We start from the raw sequence: 8852 nt of genomic DNA, 5'->3' as shown, positions 1-8852 counted from the left end.
GATGTGGAACTTATCATGGAAGCTTCTTGCAAAATATTTAATCATTTGGGTAATTCTTTCAGTGTCATTAAATTGGATCCCCTGCAGCTATGGTTCTGACCATATTATTCTTCCTTGATCCCATTTCCCGGACAAGTTGAAGTACTTGTCTTTTGCAGGTCAATACATCTATCCAACCTCTATTATGCTCTACCTTCGAGTATACCCTCAGGTATCTCGAGAATATCACGGAACTACATAACTTCTTATGAGTTCTTCATCAACTATTATTTATCATCGATTCCAATTTTTCCCCGGGTTCTGAGTTGTTAGACACTCAGGGACACCGATAGTGAATCGAGTCCGTAATCCAATTCATTAACTAAGTAATTTTCGTGCTTATGAATTTAATAATCCTTCAAGTCATTCCTAGCCCGATCGGCTATATCATTATCATGTTAAATTTTAATTGTGCTACCTGGTCCTTCTTCTCGGAGCACAATTTTTGACGATAAGCTATTCTTACGTCGAACTTCCTTGTCATATCATTTCTCCTTGAACATCAAACTTGATTTCGAGTTTATGTCGTACCCTTGGTTCCATAGCCTTTCACTTCATCATCATTTGACTTGATGTCATCGCCGATCGATTACATCTTCATGAAATCTCTCGACAAATGTGTCGTGATCATCATCAACATTCTGAGCTCTTCTAGGATATCAGTCGACTTCATGATGAGAAATACCATCCTTTCCCCTCGAAGTATTGCGTTATCATCGACAACATCCTTACCTTCCTTTTTATCACAAACTTGTTCATGTTATGGATGCAACTTGCTATCCAGCTTGTATTATGTCCTACCTTGAAGTGTTACTGTCTCATATGTAAGGATGTTGGAGGATTGCTCCACCTCTTAAGAATTCTTGGAATAGTGATACTTCTCATCATCACCATTAATTCTTGGCCCCGTGTCAATTCTAACCGGGACACCAACAGGTGAACGGTACTATTTGGATTCTACCCTTCTAGCAACCCTATCGATTTGAAGTTAACGATCGATAGTTTCATTCTAAGTCTATTGCTTATTGAATCATCATTCAAACATTGATCGTGCTACCCAGTCCAGATTTCAAGGTGCACCCTTCTATCATTGTTAAATTGTGTATGTTTTCCTCGAGCGTACATCATTATACCATTTGATCCGACAAATGTTATCCTCACGATCACATACGTGTGGAAATCCATCTTTTCAAAATCTCAATGAGTTGGCGCTGAGTCCATCATTCACCTCCTCACCCTCTCCTTGATTTAATGATGAACTCTTGTTTCGAAACTCGCTTCCATAGTTCATCTCCCGAGGATCTTACAATGTCATCTTGACAATTTGTGTTGCACCTTTTCTTCTCAGGCATCTTGATTCTGAGGTATCCTAACACCGATCAGATCTGAATCTCGGTCAGATATGATGGTTGGAGCATATTTCCAAGAGTTATAACAATGGTCTTAGTATAACCGGTAAGGTGATGTCATGCCTAGCACACCTGGCCGTAGGACCTATTGTTATAGTTTCCTTTTAGCAAGGTTAAACCCTTCTTCCATGAGGAAATTGTAAGAATTATTCTATAAGTTGTTCCTGATGGATCCTTTGTGTATCCAAAGTCTGATCTATGCCCAGTGACCATGTCAATGCTATCTCAAAGCATGCCTATGGTACTCCAATTTTCAACAAAGAACATTTGAAGCCCAATGCTAAATGTTACTTGCCCAATTATCCAAACACCATTGTATGGGTAATGTCATGAAATTTCTCTCACCTTACCTAAAGAGTTTTCTACCTTATATCCAATCATGGATATCATGCTCTGCTTGTCCTTGGGAAGGTTATACCCCTGAAATATGTGTTTAAACACATTTTTCCTTTCCATTGTTCTGTTTAATGATAACCCACAAGTATAGGGGATCGCAAAAGTTTTTGATAAGTACGAGTGTCGAACCCAACGAGGAGCTAAAGGCAGAACAAATATTCCCTCAAGTTCTATCAACCACCGATACAACTCTACGCACGCTTGATGTTCGCTTTACCTAGAACAAGTATGAAACTAGAAGTACTTTGTAGGTGTTGTTGGATAGGTTTGCAAGATAATAAAGATTACATAAATAAAAAGTAGGGGTGTTTAGATAAAGACACAACTAAGTTAGTTTTAGTAGAGAGCTTGTTGTTACAAGAAAGTTATTTGTCCCTAGGCAATCGATAACTAGACCGGTAATCATTATTGCAATTTTATATAAAGGAGAGGCATAAGCTAACATACTTTCTCTACTTGGATCATATGCGCTTATGATTGGAACTCTAGAAAGCATCCGCAACTACTAAAGATCATTAAGGTAAAACCCAACCATAGCATTAAAGCATCAAGTCCTCTTTATCCCATACGCAACAACCCCCTTACCCGGGTTTGTGTTTCAGTCACTCATGCAACCCACTATAAGCGAATCATGAACGTATTGCAACACCCTACAGCAGGGATCCCTCATGCTTGCGTGCCACGGAGAGCACCATAGGACAGCACCAATAATAAAACATGCAACTCAAATCAATCACGATCATCAAATAACCCATAGGACAAAACGGATCTACTCAAACATCATAGGATAGCCATACATCATTGGGAAATAATATATAGCGTTGAGCACCATGTTTAAGTAGAGATTACAGCGGGTAAGAGAGAGGTTACACCGCTGCATATAGAGGGGAAGAATTGATGATGATGGCGGTGAAGTTGTTGGTGAAGATTGCGGTGATGATGATGGCCCCCGATGGCACTCCGGTGCCACCGGAAGTGAGGGGGAGAGAGCCCCCCTCCTTCTTCTTCTTCCTTGACCTCCTCCCTAGATGGGAGAAGGGTTTCCCCTCTGGTCCTCGGTCTCCATGGCGTGGGAGGGGCGAGAGCCCCTCCGAGATTGGATCTGTCTCTCTGTCTCTCTCTGTTTCTGCGTTCTCAGTTCTTCCCTTTCACCGTTTCTTATATTCCCGGAGATCCGTAACTCCGATTGGGCTGAAATTTTAACACGATCTCTATCCGGATATTAGCTTTCTTGCAGAGAAAGAAGGGAATCAACCGCCTTACGGGGTGGCCACGAGGGTCAGGGGTGTGCCTGCCCCCCTAGGGCGCGCCCCCTGCCTCGTGCCCCCCTCGGGCATCGTCTCGCGTGGATTTTTCTTCCCAAAAATCATATATATTCCAAAAAAATCTCCGTCAGGTTTTATCCCGTTTGGACTCCGTTTGATATGGATATTCCGCGAAACAAAAACATGCAACAAACATGAACTGGCACTGGGCACTGGATCAATATGTTAGTCCCAAAAATAGTATAAAAAGTTGCCAAAAGTATATGAAATTTGTAGAATATTGGCATGGAATAATCAAAAATTATAGATATGACGGAGACGTATTAGCATCCCCAAGCTTAATTCATGCTCGTCCTCGAGTAGGTATATGATAAAAAAATAATTTTTGATGTGGAATGCTACCTAGCATAATCTTGATCACATATCTAATCATGGCATGAATATTAAGACACGAGTGATTCAAAGCAATAGTCTATCATTTGACATAAAACAATAATCCTTCAAGCCCACTAATAAAGCAATCATGTTTTTTTCAAAATAACAAGGCCAAAGAAAGCTATCCCTACAAAATCATATAGTCTGGCTATGCTCCATCTTCACCACACAAAATATTCACATCATGCACAACCCCGATGACAAGCCAAGCAATTGTTTCATACTTTTGACGTTCTCAAACCTTTTCAACTTTCACGCAATACATGAGCGTGAGCCATGGACATAGCACTATAGGTGGAATAGAATGGTGGTTGTGGAGAAGATAAAAAGGAGAACATAAAAAGGAGAAGATAGTCTCACATCAACTAGGCGTATCAACAGGCTATGGAGATGCCCATCAATAGATATCAATGTGAGTGAGTAGGGATTTCCATGCAATGGATGCACTAAGAGCTATAAGTGTATGAAAGCTTAGACTGAAAACTAAGTGGGTGTGCATCCAACTTGCTTGCTCATGAAGACCTCGGGCATTTGAGGAAGCCCATCATCGGAATATGCAAGCCAAGTTCTATAATGAAAATTCCCACTAGTATATGAAAGTGATAACTCAAGAGTCTCTCTATACGAAGAACATGGTGCTACTCTGAAGCACAAGTGTGGTAAAAGGATAGTAACATTGCCCCTTCTCTCTTTTTCTCTCATTTTTTTATTTTCTTTTTTTCTATTTTTTTGGGCCTTCTCTTTTTTGGCCTTTCTCTTCTTCTTTTTTTCCGTCCGGAGTCTCATCTCGACTTGTGGGGGAATCATAGTCATCATCATCCTTTCCTCACTGGGGCAATGCTCTAATAATGATGATCATCACACTTTTATTTACTTACAGCTCAATATTACAACTCGGTACTAGAACAAAGATATGACTCTATATGAATGCCTCCGGCGGTGTACCGGGATGTGCAATGATCTAGCGTAGCAATGACATCAAAAAACGGACAAGCCATGAAAACATCATGCTAGCTATCTTACGATCATGCAAAGCAATATGACAATGAATGCTCAAGTCATGTATATGATGATGATGGAAGTTGCATGGCAATATATCTCGAAATGGCTATGGAAATGCCATAATAGGTAGGTATGGTAGCTGTTTTGAGGAAGGTCTATGGTGGGTTTATGGTACCGGCGAAAGTTGCGTGGTACTAGAGAGGCTAGCAATGGTGGAAGGGTGAGAGTGTGTATAATCCATGGACACAACATTAGTCATAAAGAACTCACATACTTATTGCAAAAATCTATTAGTAATCGAAACAAAGTACTACGCGCATGCTCCTAGGGGGATAGATTGGCAGGAAAAGACCATCGCTCGTCCCCGACCGCCACTCATAAGGAAGACAATCAATAAATAAATCATGCTCCGACTACGTTACATAACGATTCACCATACGTGCATGCTACGAGAATCACAAACTTCAACACAAGTATTTCTACAATCCACAACTACCCATTAGCATGACTCTAATATCACCATATTTATATCTCAAAAATATTGCAAAGAATCAAACATATCATGTTCAGCGATCTACAAGTTTTATGTAGGATTTTATGACTAACCATGTGAATGACCAATTCCTGTCATCTCTATAAATAGATATAAGTGAAGCAAGAGAGTTTAATTCTTTCTACAAAAGATATGCCCATGCTCTAACAAATATAAGTGAAGCAAAAGAGCATTCTACAAATGGCGGTTTTCTATGTAAAGAGAAACAGGCAATCCAAACTTCAAATGATATAAGTGAAGCACATGAAGCATTCTATAAAGCCATACTCAAAAGATATAAGTGAAGTGCATAGAGCATTCTATAAATCAACCAAGGACTATCTCATACCAGCATGGTGCATAAAATAAAAATGAAAACTAAATGCAAAAGACGCTCCAAGATTGCACATATCGCATGAACGAAACGAATCCGAAAACATACCGATACTTGTTGAAGAAAGAGGGGATGCCTTCCGGGGCATCCCCAAGCTTAGACGCTTGAGTATCCTTGAATATTTACTTGGGGTGCCTCGGGCATCCCCAAGCTTGAGCTCTTGCCTCTCTTCCTTCTTCTCACATCGAGACCTTCTCGATCATCGAACACTTCATCCACACAAAACTTCAACAGAAAACTTGGTAAGATCCGTTAGTATAATAAAGCAAATCACTACTCTAAGTACTGTTGCAAACCAATTCATATTTTGTTTTTGCATTGTGTATACTGTAATATAACTTTTTCATGGCTTAATCCACTAATATAAATTGATAGTTTCATCAAAACAAGCAAACTATGCATCAAAAACAGAATCTGTCTAAAACAGAATAGTATGTAACAATCTGAACATTCACCATACTTCTGATACTTTAAAAATTCTGCCAAAATTAGGAAAAATAAAAAAATTGTATATAAAGACATTCCAAAAAGAATCAGAACCATTTGACATACCAGCTAAAAATGTAAAATCGTGCACTATAGCAAAAGTTTCTGTCCTGCACTACACAAACCAACAAGCTTTGTAAACATCCTAAAGGCAAACCTTGGCACATTATTTTTATAATACAATGGAATTGTACAAGGGGATAATTATTTTTGTTGAAAAGTTTCTGTAATTAAGATTCACAAAGTTTCAGTGAGCATGAACAAAGTTCAAGGAGGTCTCCCACTTCAACAATGCTTGTCTTTCTCACTTTCACTTTCCTTTTTGAAAAAGTTTTGGGTTCCCCTCTTTATTTTTGTTGTTTTTAAACTATATAAAAGCACTCAACAGAAATAAATGACTCTCTAAAACTTCTGGGTTGTCTCCCTGGCAGCGCTTTCTTTAAAGCCATTAAGCTAGGCATATAGTGCTCAAGTAATGAATCCACCCGGATCCCAAGGTATATCAAAGCCAATTTTAATTAACAATGATTTGTAATTTAGTAGTGAGAACAAAGTAACATATATCATGCAACAACGAAGTCTAACTCTCTTCCTATGCATCGACATGTCATAAAAGAACAATTCATGCACACATAGTAAAGGCCAATGCATAGTATAAATGGTTTCTTGCAATTTTATCATGTGGGGAACATAGAGAGGTGGAGATATAGTTCCTCTCTCATAATAATTGCAAGTAGGAGCAGCAAGAACATGCATATTATATCCATCAAAATCATCATGTGTAGTAGTAAAACGCAACCCATCAATGTAATCCTTAATAAGGGCAAACTTCTCCGATATAGTGTAGTCGGGAGAATTCAAAAAGATTATAGGACTATCATGCGTGGGTGGAATAGCAACAATTTCATGTTTAACATAAGGAACTATAGCAAGTTCATCTCCATAAGCATAATTCATATTGGCATCTTGGCCACAAGCATAGCAAGCATCATCAAAAAGGGATATTTCAAAAGAATCAATGGGATCATAGCAATTATCATAGCATCCATCATTCGGTAAGCATGAAGGGGAATTAAACAATGTATGAGTTGAAGAGTTACTCTCATTAGAAGGTGGGCACGGGTGATCAATCCGCTCTTCCTCCTTTTGTTCTTCGCTCTCCTCCTCATCTTTTTCATCCAATGAGCTCACAGTTTCATCAATTTCTTCTTCCATAGACTCCTGCAAAATATTAGTCTCTTCTTGGACAGCGGAGACTTTCTCAATAAGTGCATTAATATTGTAATTGTATTCATAATTCTCATAACAATATTTAAGGATAGCTAAATGTTCAGGTCTATAAACCGAATCATCAGAGTCTTCAAACTCTTTAAACATAGATTCAGTTTCATAAGCACCCATAAAAGCAACAAATTCTTCTATTTGTTCCACATCATAGTAATCATATATACCATTAGCATAAGAAGCTAAGGTTTTATTATCATTAAATTCGCATGAAAGGGGAAGGTGTGGAGCCTTCATCCTAGAGCAACAAGTATAATCATATCTCAAGCATAGTTGCCTAGCATACCAATTCAATATATGAATTTGATCCCATAATAGTTTCCCTTTTTGTGTCAAGCAGTAATCCCTAAAGTATTCACGTTGATCCAATGTTACTCCCATTACATAATTGAATGGGTTTTTCTCAGGATTATTAAAGTAGTACATAATATCTTTCACATAACCAGCATCGAGGGTTTTAGGAGGTTCCCCATCTCCATGAGCAGAAAGTACACCTAATTTTTTTGGTATTTCATGTTCCATATCCATAACTAAAGATAAAGAACAACTAAGAACAGTAAATAAAAATTACTTAGTGATAAAGCAAACAAGCACACATGAGGATATTCACCCCACGCTATTGCTCCCCGGCAACGGCGCCAGAAAAAGGTATTGATAACCCACAAGTATAGGGGATCGCAATAGTTTTTGATAAGTAAGAGTGTCGAACCCAACGAGGAGCTAAAGTCGGAACAAATATTCCCTCAAGTTCTATCGACCACCAATACAACTCTACGCACGCTTGATGTTCGCTTTACCTAGAACAAGTATGAAACTAGAAGTACTTTGTAGGTGTTGTTGGATAGGTTTGCAAGATAATAAAGATTGCGTAAATAAAAAGTAGGGGCTGTTTAGATAAAGACACAACTAAGTTAGTTTTAGTAGAGAGCTTGTTGTTACGAGAAATTTATTTGTCCCTAGGCAATCGATAACTAGACCGGTAATCATTATTGCAATTTTATATGAGGGAGAGGCATAAGCTAACATACTTTCTCTACTTGGATCATATGCACTTATGATTGGAACTCTAGCAAGCATCCGCAACTACTAAAGATCATTAAGGTAAAACCCAACCATAGCATTAAAGCATCAAGTCCTCTTTATCCCATACGCAACAACCCCCTTACTCGGGTTTGTGTTTTAGTCACTCACGCAACCCACTATAAGCGAATCATGAACGTATTGCAACACCCTACGGCGGGGATCCCTCATGCTTACGCGACACGGAGAGCACCATAGGACAGCACCAATAATAAAACATGCAACTCAAATCAATCACGATCATCAAATAACCCATAGGACATAACGAATCTACTCAAACATCATAGGAATAGCCATACATCATTGGGAAATAATATATAGCATTGAGCACCATGTTTAAGTAGAGATTACAGCGGGTAAGAGAGAGGTTACACCGCTGCATATAGGGGGGAAGAGTTGATGATGATGGCGGTGAAGTTGTTGGTGAAGATTGCGGTGATGATAATGGCCCCCGGTGGCACTCCGGTGCCACCGGAAGCGAGGGGGAGAGAGACCCCATCCTTCTTCTTCTTCCTTAACCTCCTCCCTAG

The sequence above is a fragment of the Triticum urartu genome, chromosome 4 (assembly GCF_003073215.2).
Source record: "Triticum urartu cultivar G1812 chromosome 4, Tu2.1, whole genome shotgun sequence".
NCBI classification, from domain to species: Eukaryota; Viridiplantae; Streptophyta; class Magnoliopsida; order Poales; family Poaceae; genus Triticum; species Triticum urartu.
The sequence above is the reverse complement of the archived record's forward strand: the minus strand, read 5'-3'. Positions refer to the sequence as shown.